The sequence below is a fragment of the Malaya genurostris genome, chromosome 2, assembly GCF_030247185.1.
Source record: "Malaya genurostris strain Urasoe2022 chromosome 2, Malgen_1.1, whole genome shotgun sequence".
NCBI classification, from domain to species: Eukaryota; Metazoa; Arthropoda; class Insecta; order Diptera; family Culicidae; genus Malaya; species Malaya genurostris.
Window position 1 is genome coordinate 157,103,100 of NC_080571.1, and position 14,067 is coordinate 157,117,166.

The following is a 14,067-nucleotide window of genomic DNA, read 5'->3' on the forward strand; positions in this document are numbered from 1 at the left end:
CAAACTGGAAGTATCAGTGCAATATACGACCTGGTAAATAGGTCACTAATCAATATAGATAAAAAAAAACCTGTTTTAATCCACCTAGTGGTGTAATGATGCCTTTCTCATATCAATCATACTATCATATATAATACTGTGGTATTCTTCAAAATAATTTTCTTCGATTCTTAAAAGAATAACCGAAATCGGTTCGTTTGACCGTCTACTGATAAAAACTATCAATTGGAAAAGATTTGAGGTCGATTTAGAAATTTTTTTAAGGTTTTTCTCCATTTTCAGTGATGGTATACAATTTTTAACCCACTTTACCCTATATTTCCGGATCCGGAAGTCGGATCCGCATGAAATTCAAGGATTACGTATGGGACCACAGGACCTTTCATTTGAATCTAAGTTTGTGAAAATCGGTCGCGCCATCTATGAGAAAAGTTAGAACACATATTTTCTTTTTTTAATATTCAGGAATTTTGTATGGGACTTCAAGACCTTTTATTTGAACCTAAGTTTGTGAAAATCGGTTCAGCCATCTCTGAGAAAAGTTAGTGCACTTATTTTGACAATTTTTTGCACATTTAACCCACAATTCCGGAACCGGAAGTCGGATCCAAATAATATTCAGGAATTTTGTGTGGGACCACAAGACCTTTCATTTGAATCTAAGTTTGTGAAAATCGGTTCAGCCATCTCCGAGAAAAGGTAATGAAAAAAAACGTTACATACACACATACGCACATACACACACATACACACACAGACATTTTGCGTACTCGACGAACTGAGTCGAATGGTGTATGACACTCGGTTCAAAAGTCGGTTTTCATAGTGATTGCATAACCTTTCTATATGAGAAAGGCAAAAACAATAAAAATGTACGACCAAAGCGAACTCTTAAAAAAGGATATTAGGAATCATGTTAAGGTAGCGCTTCGCCGTGGTCACAAAAGTTCGCTGCCTATCCCGGGGTTTCACGTACTTTACCCAAAATTGTGAGAAAACTGTGAAGAAAACGGAAATTCCAAGAACATACGATTCTAGATAATTTATTTTTCTATCGATTCGTATATAAGTTGAGCCTGATAAACGTTTTTATCGAAAGAATTCGTGCGAGTTATAAAAATAAATGAGTTTTTCCTTATTCTTTCGCACGCACACAATGTCAACGCATGCATTGGGGTGTGCAAAAGGCCACATGCAGTAGACGCTAACAACATTTCTTTTGTTTGCGTTGTCCGTTCTCTCTGAGTGAACGTTGAATATAGATAAGTAGAAAATGTAAGCAAGTGTTACTACTGTTGCGAAGTAATACAACCATCGGAGATCCCCTCTCGACACAACCTGTTATGATGAATACTTCCGTTGAAGGCAAATCTGAAATGTCAAACGTAAATGGTAGACATGTGAAGTGCTCGCGCGATTATTTGTTGATAATAAAAAAACGAAATTATTTAAATAAATTTGAAGATATTTAGGCGTATTAGTATCACAACTTTTCGATTGCAAGTAAGGTTATTAAAGTGAACAAGAATAAATGAATTTATATACATATATTTACAGTAAAATAAGTGCAGTTATAATTACGATTGTTGGGAATTCGCGGTAAAGTGAGGTTAGCTTAAATGTAAGTTTTCATTTCATTGAATTATACACAAAAATATTAATAAAACTCATTAGCTTTTAGCAAGATTATACACATATGAATGCTGCGTGTTTGCTAAAAAGACTTTCTATCACAACGATCCCAACAAACTAAAAGATTTAAGGTAAGGATGCCGTCAAAGCAAAACCAGAAAACGCCTTCAGTCAGCTGCCCCGCATGCAATTCGCCGGACGATGATGAAATGGTTCAGTGCGACTATTGTCATAGTTGGTGGCACTATACGTGTGTGGGAGTCGGAGACAGCGTCAGCGAGAGAGAATTCAAGTGTCCGAAGTGTGCACCTTCTCCTTCAGAAAACCCGCACCCTCAAGAAGACTCAAAAGGTAGTAAAAACAGCTCGCCCGCGACAGAGTCGGCAGGGAAATCTACGAAAGCAAATACGCCGAGCGAAAGGAATTTTGATCAAGCTGGTAGCGTTATCTCATCCAGCACCAAAGCAAAGACTCGTTTGAATCTTCAGAAACTCGAGGCACAAAAAGCTCTGATGGACAGACAATTGGAGCTAGAACGTCGAGATCAAGATCGCAAGTTAGAGCAGCAGAAATTGCAAAAGGTGTCGGAGATCGAGAAGAAACAATTGCAATTGGACCAGAAGTTTCTCGATGAAAAATTTCGCTTAATAGAAGAAGATTTGCTCGACGAGGATGTAAGTAGTACAAGTGTACGTTCATTGCAAGGCACCTTTAATAAAGTTATGCAATGGCGAGGCCATGTTAATGCACTCATGGACCAACCACCCGGGTTGACAACGCAACAGCACGTAGACCAGCTCAGCACAGCAAGTAGAGGTGTCCCGAATCCAGACGCACAAGTGCCGTCGATGACACTATCCACAGCAGGTTTAGGTCAAACCAGTTCAGTACTGACTCAGGGATGGGCACCGAGTGCCGACCTGTACAACACTGCCTGTGAAAGTGTTCCGATTCCAGGGATACACGGACAATCGATGTTACCCGCAGCGGGGCCGAGTACGGCAAATTCCGTGCGGGCGCATGAACGGGGACCAACATCTCAACAGTTGGCAACGCGACAGGTAATACCAAGAGAACTACCTAGTTTTACCGGGAATCCCGAAGAATGGCCCCTGTTTATAAGCTCTTATAATACGTCTACTGAAATCTGTGGTTATACAGAAGCAGAAAATTTAATTAGGCTACAGCGTTGTTTAAGAGGCCCAGCGCTGGAAGCTGTTCGAAGCAGACTTATGTTACCTGCATCGGTACCGCACGTTATAAAGACGCTACAAACGCTGTCTGGAGCGTCACTGGAACACAGTCTCTGTCGTACCTGTTTGGGGGCCCATGGTAGGCGACCATGTAAAACAATGAAATTGTGTGGTGTCGGTGATTGTCAGCTGAAACATAATCCACTTTTACACTCTAGTTCGCGGAAGCATGAAAGTAGCTCGAAAGCCACACCTTCGGAAGCGCTAACAAACTATCACCACTCCACTAGCACGACGTTGTTCCGAATCGTTCCTGTTACATTACACGGAAACAATCGTACGGTAAAGACATTTGCTTTTTTGGATGATGGATCATCGATGACTTTAATAGAAGAAACAATCGCAAACCAGCTTGCATTAGAAGGAGCACAGGCTCCGCTGTGCCTGCAGTGGACAGCGAACGTGACCAGATCCGAGAAGCATTCTAAACGCGTCTCGTTGGAAATCACCGGTAGTTATAACGAACAAGTATATCCACTCTCGAACGTGCGAACTGTAATAAATTTAAACCTTCCTCGCCAATCAATGCAGTATTCCAAACTATCTAAGCAATATGCCTACCTAAAAGGATTACCTATCGAAGATTATGATGACGCGGTACCCCAGATACTAATCGGAAATGATAATTCTCACTTGGGTGCCGTACTAAAAATTAGGGAAGGTATGACATTCGAACCAATCGCTGCTAAGACCCGATTGGGATGGACCATTTACGGTGCCGGTAAAGACGAAGAAAGTCACCATTCACATAGTTATCATATCTGTCAGTGTAATCGGCAACTTCATGATCTGGTGAGAGATAATTTCTTGGTTGATAATATAGGGGTAGCAATTGCCGTGCCGCCAGATTCTGACGAAAGCCGCCGAGCGAATCGTATTCTTCGTGATACTACTAAGCGTATTGGAAACAATTTCGAAGTCGGCCTTTTATGGAAGTTCGATGCGTTTGAGCTGCCGGACAGCTACGCAATGGCTATTCGCCGAATGGTCTGTTTGGAACGACGAATGGAAAATGATTCAAGAATAGGTGCAAGTGTAAAGCGTCAGATCCGTGAATATATAGAGAAAGGATACATCAGTAAAGCCACCGCTGAACAACTGAGAGCGGCAGATCCCCGGAGAATTTGGTACCTGCCACTGGGAGTGACGATAAACCCGAAAAAACCGGGAAAAGTGCGGATCTTTTGTGACGCCGCAGCGGAAGTAGATTCCGTATCGCTAAACACAATGCTGCTGAAGGGACCCGATCTGCTCAGCTCATTACCGACTGTGTTGTTTGGATTTCGTGAACGAATGGTGGCCATCTGTGCTGACATCCAAGAGATGTTCCACCAGATATTCATTCGGAAAGAAGACCGTCAATCCCAAAGGTTGCTTTGGCGAGATGCTGCTGATCGAGTTCCGGACGTGTATCTTATGAACGTGGCGACATTCGGTGCTTCATGCTCACCATGCCTAGCGCACTACGTTAAGGACCTTAACGCAGCTGAGTTCGCCGGGGCATACCCAGAAGCGGTGGTAGCGATTACTAAGAAGCACTATGTAGATGACTACCTCGATAGTTTCGACGATGAGGATAAAGCGGTTCACATGGCTTTGGATGTTAAATATATACATTCACGCGCGGGATTTCATTTAAGAAATTGGATCTCCAACTCTTCGAATGTTTTACGCCGCATTGGTGAGAAAAAGGTGACCGCAGGAAAACGTTTAGATTTACACGACAAATGTATCACCGAACGAGTTCTGGGAATGCTGTGGGACCCCAAGCAAGACGTTTTTACCTTTTCTACAACAATGGCCACGAATACTCAGCATCCTACCAAACGACAAGTGTTACGAACAGTTATGTCTCTGTTCGATCCCTTGGGTCTTCTATCGCATTTTATAATTCACGGTAAAATCCTTATTCAGGACCTCTGGCGTGTACAAATTGGATGGGACGACTTAATTCCATGTCGACAGCACTCTAGGTGGCTGAGATGGACAAGCGAGTTCGAGAAATTGTCATGTGTGCGGGTAAATCGATGTTACTTTCCCACGGTTCCGGAGCGGAAGATAAAGCAGCTTCAACTGCATATGTTCGTGGATGCCAGCGAGGAGGCATATGCATGCGTAGCGTACTTGCGAGCCGAGGTATACGATGGAGTCCAAGTAGCGCTAGTTGCAGCTAAATCAAAGGTTGCGCCCTTGAAAACGCTTTCTATTCCTAAGCTTGAGCTTCAAGCCGCTGTGCTTGGCACCCGTCTACAAAAAACTATTCGCAGTACCCATAGTTTACCAATTACCGAGAGTATTTACTGGAGCGATTCGCAAACCGTATTAGCTTGGATAAATCCAAACCACCGTAAATTTAGACAATTTGTTTCCTGTAGAGTAGGAGAAATTCTCACCTTAACTAATCCTGAAGACTGGCGATGGGTTCCATCTAAGGATAATGTGGCGGACGATGCAACCAAATGGGGCAAAGGCTCACATCTATCTCCTGACAGTCGCTGGTTCTGGGGCCCAAGTTTTTTGTACCTTTCTGAAGATCAGTGGCCAACCAATCAACGGACTTTTACCGAAACAACGGAGGAACTTCAATCTTGTTTTACACATGCAGAAGTCAAATGTGAAAATCTAGTTCTATGGGAGCGTTTTTCAAAGTGGAACCGATTGTTAAACACAGTAGCTTATGTAAATCGAGCCGTTCGAAACATGCAACGAAAATCAAAAGGATCACCATTGCTATTAGATTGTCTGACTCAGGAAGAACGGTCAAAGGCTGAAACAATTATTTGGCGACTTGTACAGGAAGAAGTGTACTCTGCAGAATTATCAACTTTAGCGACACCGATTCCGAAATCGTCTACGAAGCGATATAAAAATATATATATAAAGCTCCTGGGTTTGTCGGCCTTCAAAGATCCAGATGGAATAGTCCGGATGGAGAGCCGTATCGCGGGCGCTGTTTTCGTTTCTTTTGATACAAGGAATCCGATTATAATTCCCAAAAATCATCACGCTACTAGACTCCTAGTCGAGTGGTACCATTATCGCTACCTACACGCCAACAATGAGACGGTAATTAATGAAATCAAACAGCGCTTTCATATTTCTCATCTTCGTTCTCTGGTGCGACAAATTTCAAAATCATGTTTCGTTTGCCGAGTCAGAAAGACGCAGCCAACAGTACCCCGTATGGCACCATTGCCAGCTGCTAGAATGAAGGCTTTCGTCAGACCGTTTTCCTATATAGGTCTGGCGCCAGCAATGATCTACGGTGGGAGCTTGGAAAAATTGATCGTGATATGGCAGCAGTTTTTACCAACACTAATACGCAGTGGAAATTTAATCCGCCCTCTGCTCCCCACATGGGTGGCTCATGGGAGCGACTCGTGAGATCGGTGAAAACGGCTCTAGATTCAATGTATACCTGTCGAAATCCAGATGAAGAGACATTTGCTACTATACTACTGGAAGCGGAAAGTATAGTGAACTCTCGTCCGCTTACGTTCGTTTCCATGGAGTCTTCAGAACAAGAAGCAATTACCCCCAATCATTTTCTGATGATGAGTTCGAGTGGAGTCACACAACCATCGAGATCGTTGGAGGAATCGCAAAAGAGTCTTCGTGGAAATTGGAATCTCATTCGTGTTATGGTAGATCAGTTTTGGAAGAGATGGGTACGTGAGTACCTTCCAACTCTTACCCGCCGTACCAAGTGGTTCACAGACGTCGCACCGTTGAAAGTAGGCGATCTGGTTATGGTAGTAGAAGATAATCGACGCAATGGCTGGATAAGAGGACGAATTTTGGAACTGGTCACTGGGCAAGATGGCAGATCACGGCGAGCGGTTGTACAGACTTCAACTGGTGTGTTGCGTAGACCAATAGCAAAACTGGCGAAACTGGACTTGGAAGTAAAGCCGGTAAAACTGGGTCAGGATCTCTAGACCAGTGTTACGCCCCGGGGAATGTTGCGAAGTAATACAACCATCGGAGATCCCCTCTCGACACAACCTGTTATGATGAATACTTCCGTTGAAGGCAAATCTGAAATGTCAAACGTAAATGGTAGACATGTGAAGTGCTCGCGCGATTATTTGTTGATAATAAAAAAACGAAATTATTTAAATAAATTTGAAGATATTTAGGCGTATTAGTATCACAACTTTTCGATTGCAAGTAAGGTTATTAAAGTGAACAAGAATAAATGAATTTATATACATATATTTACAGTAAAATAAGTGCAGTTATAATTACGATTGTTGGGAATTCGCGGTAAAGTGAGGTTAGCTTAAATGTAAGTTTTCATTTCATTGAATTATACACAAAAATATTAATAAAACTCATTAGCTTTTAGCAAGATTATACACATATGAATGCTGCGTGTTTGCTAAAAAGACTTTCTATCACAACGATCCCAACAACTACTTTGTAAAATAATTTCTATTCATGTTTCAGTAGAACCAGAAATCAGTAATGATTTTCATCGCTACTAGCTTTGACGCTTTGTTGAAAACGTAGCACATCCCTACATATGCGAGTTGTTTATAGCGAGAAAAGGAAAAAAGAAAACAAATTGTTTAACAAAACTCGCACGAAATCTCGCGAAAGAAAAGCTTTCTAACTGATATTTTCCGAAAAATGCATAGTAAAATCATTTATCTACAATCGTATGTTTTTGATTTTTCGTGAATCGGATTAGTATTGGAGAAATTGGCAATTTAGGGTGAAATTTCGGCGACATAGCAAGAGGAAGCAGTGAGTTGTCTCGCTTCGACCTGACCACGGCGAAGCGCTACCTTAATTTCACGGATGTTGTGAAAGAATCAATACTTACTGAAACGAAATTAAATAGTGTGGTGACAATTATCTAAAATAGAATTAGAATAACAAAACAGAAACAGGAAATGCTTCTAAAATTCTTCAGTCGTGGATTACGATGAGTACAGTAATTATTATATGTGGTATAGTAACGACGATATGTGCGTTCTGTCACAAAGGAAAATTTTCATGTTTTACAAAAACCAAAATAGTGCAGAACGGCAAAAGTGGTACATCGAATGACATGACCCACACAAACAAGAGAAAATTAAAAGAGGAAAAAACTCAAGAAACAATAAATATTCCTTGTATCATTAACACTAGAAGAAACACTGGCGGAAAAATGATAGCAGGAACAGTCACAGTAGAAACATATGCACGCGAAATTGATGGCGAATCGAATAAAGACGCTAATAAACTAAAGAACCAGACACGCAGCCCTCAAAACCGAAAACTAAAAACAAAAGCACTCGAAATATCGTAGTGATTTGAATATTCTTCATTTTATTTTTATGGGCTGTCAGCATATGTGTAAGAATGATTGAATCAAAAGGGATAAAGGGACCGGACCGACAAGGGAAGCGCGCCCCAGAATGATTGAAGATGAATGTCTAAAGAAGCTCCACAAAAACATATACATAAGAGGTCTGTTCAAAAAGTTCCCGGAATTTTTTAACTGCGCGCGTCTGGAGAATCCGGTGGTCAAAATTTTTTTTTATTGTGTTGGTATATATGTCCCTAATGTATGGTGAAATTTTCAGCTGTATTCATTGTTTACATTCTGTCTTGTAGCGGCTGGTGTAGACGTGTTTTTTTGAGCTCGGCGATTTTTGTTAGTTTAAACAATGGAAGAATTGAAGAGTCAAAGAATTTGTATAAAATTTTGCGTGAAAAATAAAATAAAGTGTAACCAAGTGTGCGAAATGTTACAGAGAGCCTACGGTGAGTCTGCTATGAAAAAAACAAGTGTTTACGAGTGGTATAAGCGTTACCAAGATGGCCGGGAAGACGTTGAAGACGACGAACGCTCCGGTCGATCCAGCACGTCAATGATCGATGAAAATGTGGGAAAAGTTGAAAAAATGATTATGGATGATCGCCGAATCACTATTAGAGAAGTTGCTGATGAAGTTGGCATATCAGTTGGCTCATGCCATCATATTTTTCAAAAATTTTGGGCATGAAACGAGTGGCAGCAAAATTTGTTCCAAAACTGCTGAATTTTGATCAAAAAACAAACGCATTGCCATCGCTCAGGAGCTGTTAAACGACGTCAACGACGATCCAAATTTACTTGAAAGGGTCATAACTGGTGATGAAACATGGGTGTACGGTTATGATGTCGAAACAAAAGCACAATCGTCTACGTGGAAGCACCCAACGTCACCAAGACAAAAATCGCCGAGCTCAAAAAAACACGTCTACACCAGCCGCTACAAGACAGAATGTAAACAATGAATACAGCTGAAAATTTCCCCATACATTAGGGACATATGTACCAACACAATAAAAAAAAATTTTGACCACCGGACTCTCCAGACGCGCGCAATTAAAAAATTCCGGGAACTTTTTGAACAGACCTCGTACACTCCTGACTAAAAGACAAATCCAAGTATATTTCTAGGTATATTTAACAGCTTAAAACCCAGACTCCGTTTGAGAGGGAGAAGGAGTCGCGGCATTGAGCAGACCAGCAGGACAGCATGGATGCTTAAATGAAGGACGAAAGACGAATACGAACGAGAGTAAAATGAGGTAATATTCGGCATGTAAAGTGAGTTGCAGAAAAAAAAATTACGGGTGTGTAATGTCAGAGACATAACTGGATGTCGTGAATACGAATAAAACTGACACGATTTCTCTACACTTTCGAATTCGAATTGATAGTTAATCGATTGTGTGAATTGCGAAACTTTCCCCCTTTTCGCTACTAAAATTTTCAACGATTTTTGACGTCGATTATCTCATTTCGGATTTGCATATTTCATTGAAAGAAACTATCAAGATGCAGTACAGGATTCATTTCTGCCTTTTAGAAGGACTACATTCTGGAATTCTCTGTGTTATTTAGCACAGTTCGGAACATTTTTCTCGAACGATTTTCGCACAGCGAAAAGTGCACGAAGCAAATAAAATTATTTTTGATTTTCACTAAACTGATAATTTTTACCTTCGATTTGCAAAGAAGTAATCTTAATAGTTCTTATATAATATTAAGAGCAGTTAGAAGGGCTGATTCGATATAATGTTGTCCTCTTTTCGTTTTCTTTCTCTCCAATGCAAACGACCTGTAGCTCTGTTGTATGATGCAATAGCTTTCCGCTCGCAGTGTCAAATGACGCGAAACTGATTTATTGCTTCTTCTCGCCTTGACTACCGGAAGGCAAATGAGAACTACGACCTGAGCGTTTGAGGTTTTTAACCACGCAGAAGGTGCGCTCTCCGATGCCGCTGTTCGATGCATCTTCTCGCCCCGACGTCTGCTTCCATCCAACGCACGTCAATGATCGATGAAAATGTGGGAAAAGTTGAAAAAATGATTATGGATGATCGCCGAATCACTATTAGAGAAGTTGCTGATGAAGTTGGCATATCAGTTGGCTCATGCCATCATATTTTTTCAAATGTTTTGGGCATGAAACGAGTGGCAGCAAAATTTGTTCCAAAACTGCTGAATTTTGATCAAAAAACAAACGCATTGCTATCGCTCAGGAGTTGTTAAACGACGTCAACGACGATCCAAATTTACTTGAAAGGGTCATAACTGGTGATGAAACATGGGTGTACGGTTATGATGTCGAAACAAAAGCACAATCGTCCACGTGGAAGCACCCAACGTCATCAAGACAAAAATCGCCGAGCTCAAAAAAACACGTCTACACCAGCCGCTACAAGACAGAATGTAAACAATGAATACAGCTGAAAATTTCACCATACATTAGGGACATATGTACCAACACAATAAAAAAAAATTTTGACCACCGGACTCTCCAGACGCGCGCAATTAAAAAATTCCGGGAACTTTTTGAACAGACCTCGTACACTCCTGACTAAAAGACAAATCCAAGTATATTTCTAGGTATATTTAACAGCTTAAAACCCAGACTCCGTTTGAAAGGGAGAAGGAGTCGCGGCATTGAGCAGACCAGCAGGACAGCATGGATGCTTAAATGAAGGACGAAAGACGAATACGAACGAGAGTAAAATGAGGTAATATTCGGCATGTAAAGTGAGTTGCAGAAAAAAAATTACGGGTGTGTAATGTCAGAGACATAACTGGATGTCGTGAATACGAATAAAACTGACACGATTTCTCTACACTTTCGAATTCGAATTGATAGTTAATCGATTGTGTGAATTGCGAAACTTTCCCCCTTTTCGCTACTAAAATTTTCAACGATTTTTGACGTCGATCATCTCATTTCGGATTTGCATATTTCATTGAAAGAAACTATCAAGATGCAGTACAGGATTCATTTCTGCCTTTTAGAAGGACTAAATTCTGGAATTCTCTGTGTTATTTAGCACAGTTCGGAACATTTTTCTCGAACGATTTTCGCACAGCGAAAAGTGCACGAAGCAAATAAAATTATTTTGGATTTTCACTGAACTGATAATTTTTACCTCCGATTTGCAAAGAAGTAATCCTAATAGTTCTTATATAATATTAAGAGCAATTAGAAGGGCTGATTCGATATAATGTTGTCCTCTTTTCGTTTTCTTTCTCTCCAATGCAAACGACCTGCAGCTCTGTTGTATGATGCAATAGCTTTCCGCTCGCAGTGTCAAATGACGCGAAACTGATTTATTGCTTCTTCTCGCCTTGACGACCGGAAGGCAAATGAGAACTACGACCTGAGCGTTTGAGGTTTTTAACCACGCAGAAGGTGCGCTCTCCGATGCCGCTGTTCGAGATGCCGCTGTTCAACGCACAAGAAGAAATGATCGATTTTCGACCACGGTTCCCCTTTTAAACGCAGTCAGTTGAAGATATGTGCCTGACTACCTCAAAATCGTCGTCCTTGTGCGAAAAACCCAAGCAAATGTAAAGAATTTTCCGCGTTGTTTTAAAATTTTCATGAAACGTAATTTTGTAATTGTTTGTGGTTATCTCACACTGTTCAAAATATTATCCTAAATTCCTGATCATATTTTTGATGAAATAGTGAAAGAATTATGTTGCTGCCTTTAATACAGTCGAGATATTCACGATTAAGTTCTGCCCATTCTTCCATATGGCTAATTTTGAAAAGGCACCCCATAGTAAAGTAAGTAAGAAAAAAAAAACAACATATTTATGAGACAAAGGGAATACCTGCAACAATCTTCCCATGGCGCAACTCAAACGAAACGTTCTACTTTTCCAGGATAAAGGAAGGTTAATATTATATTATCCAAAAATATAATCCAAAAATAACGATACAATACGGAAAGATGAGAAAAACAAACAATATAATCAAAGAAAAATACAAACAAAAAAAAAGAAGAAGGAAAAACACAACAAGCCTGCAATTGTTTACGAAGGTTGATATGTATAAAAACTCAGTGGAAACAATACATTGAAGAAAGAGTAACAATTGAGTTTCAACTTTCTTTGCGTTTCGCCTTCGGCTCGTCAGTGCTTAAAGCAGTTCAAATTGAACTGCCATCTCGTGCCTAGCAGTTCAACTTAAACCGCTAAGCAGACGCAAAGTCCACACTACTTATGTGACCCTTTAAGGATATAACACTAGGTGCCATATCCTATCTGACGTCTCGGGCGTAAACGAATTGACGACTGGCTACTGGTCGCCGCAGAGTTTGAACATTTAGGGGTTTTTTGTTTTGTGCAGAAAAGCACATATTTAGTTTCAACTTTCTTTGCGTTTCGCCTTCGGCTCGTCAGTGCTTAAAGCAGTTCAAATTGAACTGCCATCTCGTGCCTAGCAGTTCAACTTAAACCGCTAAGCAGACGCAAAGTCCACACTACTTATGCGACCCTTTAAGGATATAACACTAGGTGCCATATCCTATCTGACGTCTCGGGCGTAAACGAATTGACGACTGGCTACTGGTCGCCGCAGAGTTTGAACATTTAGGGGTTTTTTGTTTTGTGCAGAAAAGCACATATTTAGTTTCAACTTTCTTTGCGTTTCGCCTTCGGCTCGTCAGTGCTTAAAGCAGTTCAAATTGAACTGCCATCTCGTGCCTAGCAGTTCAACTTAAACCGCTAAGCAGACGCAAAGTCCACACTACTTATGTGACCCTTTAAGGATATAACACTAGGTGCCATATCCTATCTGACGTCTCGGGCGTAAACGAATTGACGACTGGCTACTGGTCGCCGCAGAGTTTGAACATTTAGGGGTTTTTTGTTTTGTGCAATTGAGTGCTAGATACAATTTATAGCTATGCGCATGTAAATTTATTAAGAGATTAGTTCTAGAAGAAATCGGAGCCCTGGCAAACGTGTGCATTAAACGTATTCATCGCGGTTGTGCAAAAAGGAAGGATGTAGGTAGCATAGCAAAGCTACCTAAGAGAATGAGAGGGTGTAGTCGAATGCGGTGACAAGTCGAAGACAAAGGGAACCGTGGATAAAAACTCAAAAACCTGTTTTAATCCACCTAGTGGTGTAATGATGCCTTTCTCATGTACATATAATATTGTGGTATTCTATTCAAAAATTTTCTCTTCGTACTTCCGGAACCGGATACCGGGAACCAGGATAGCCGGAATCGATTTGCTTAGTTGCCTACTGATAATGACTATCGATTTGTGTAGTTTTGAGACCAGTTTAGAAAAATTTTCACGTGTTTTGTTTCGCCGGTTTAAGTGACGGTGTACAATATTGAACACACTTTACCCTATAATTCCGGAATCGGAAGTCGGATCCGGATGAAATTCAAGAATTCCGTATGGGACCACGAGACCTTTCATTTGAATCTAAGTTTGTGGAAATCGGTCAAACCATCGCTGAGAAAAGTGAGTGAGATCAATTTTGGTATATATGACCACTATTTATGGTACTTCCGGAACCGGATACCGGGAACCAGGATAGCCGGAATCGGTTTGCTTAGTTGCCTACTGATAATGACTATCGATTTGTGTAGTTTTGAGACCAGTTTAAAAAAATTTTCACGTTTTTTGCTTCGCCGGTTTAAGTGACGGTGTACAATATTGAACACACTTTACCCTATAATTCCGGAACCGGAAGTCGGATCCGGATGAAATTCAGGAATTCCGTATGGGACCACGAGACCTTTCATTTGAATCTAAGTTTGTGGAAATCGGTCAAACCATCGCTGAGAAAAGTGAGTGAGATCAATTTTGGTATATATGACCACTATATCTGGTACTTCCGGAACCGGATATCGGGAACCAGGATAGC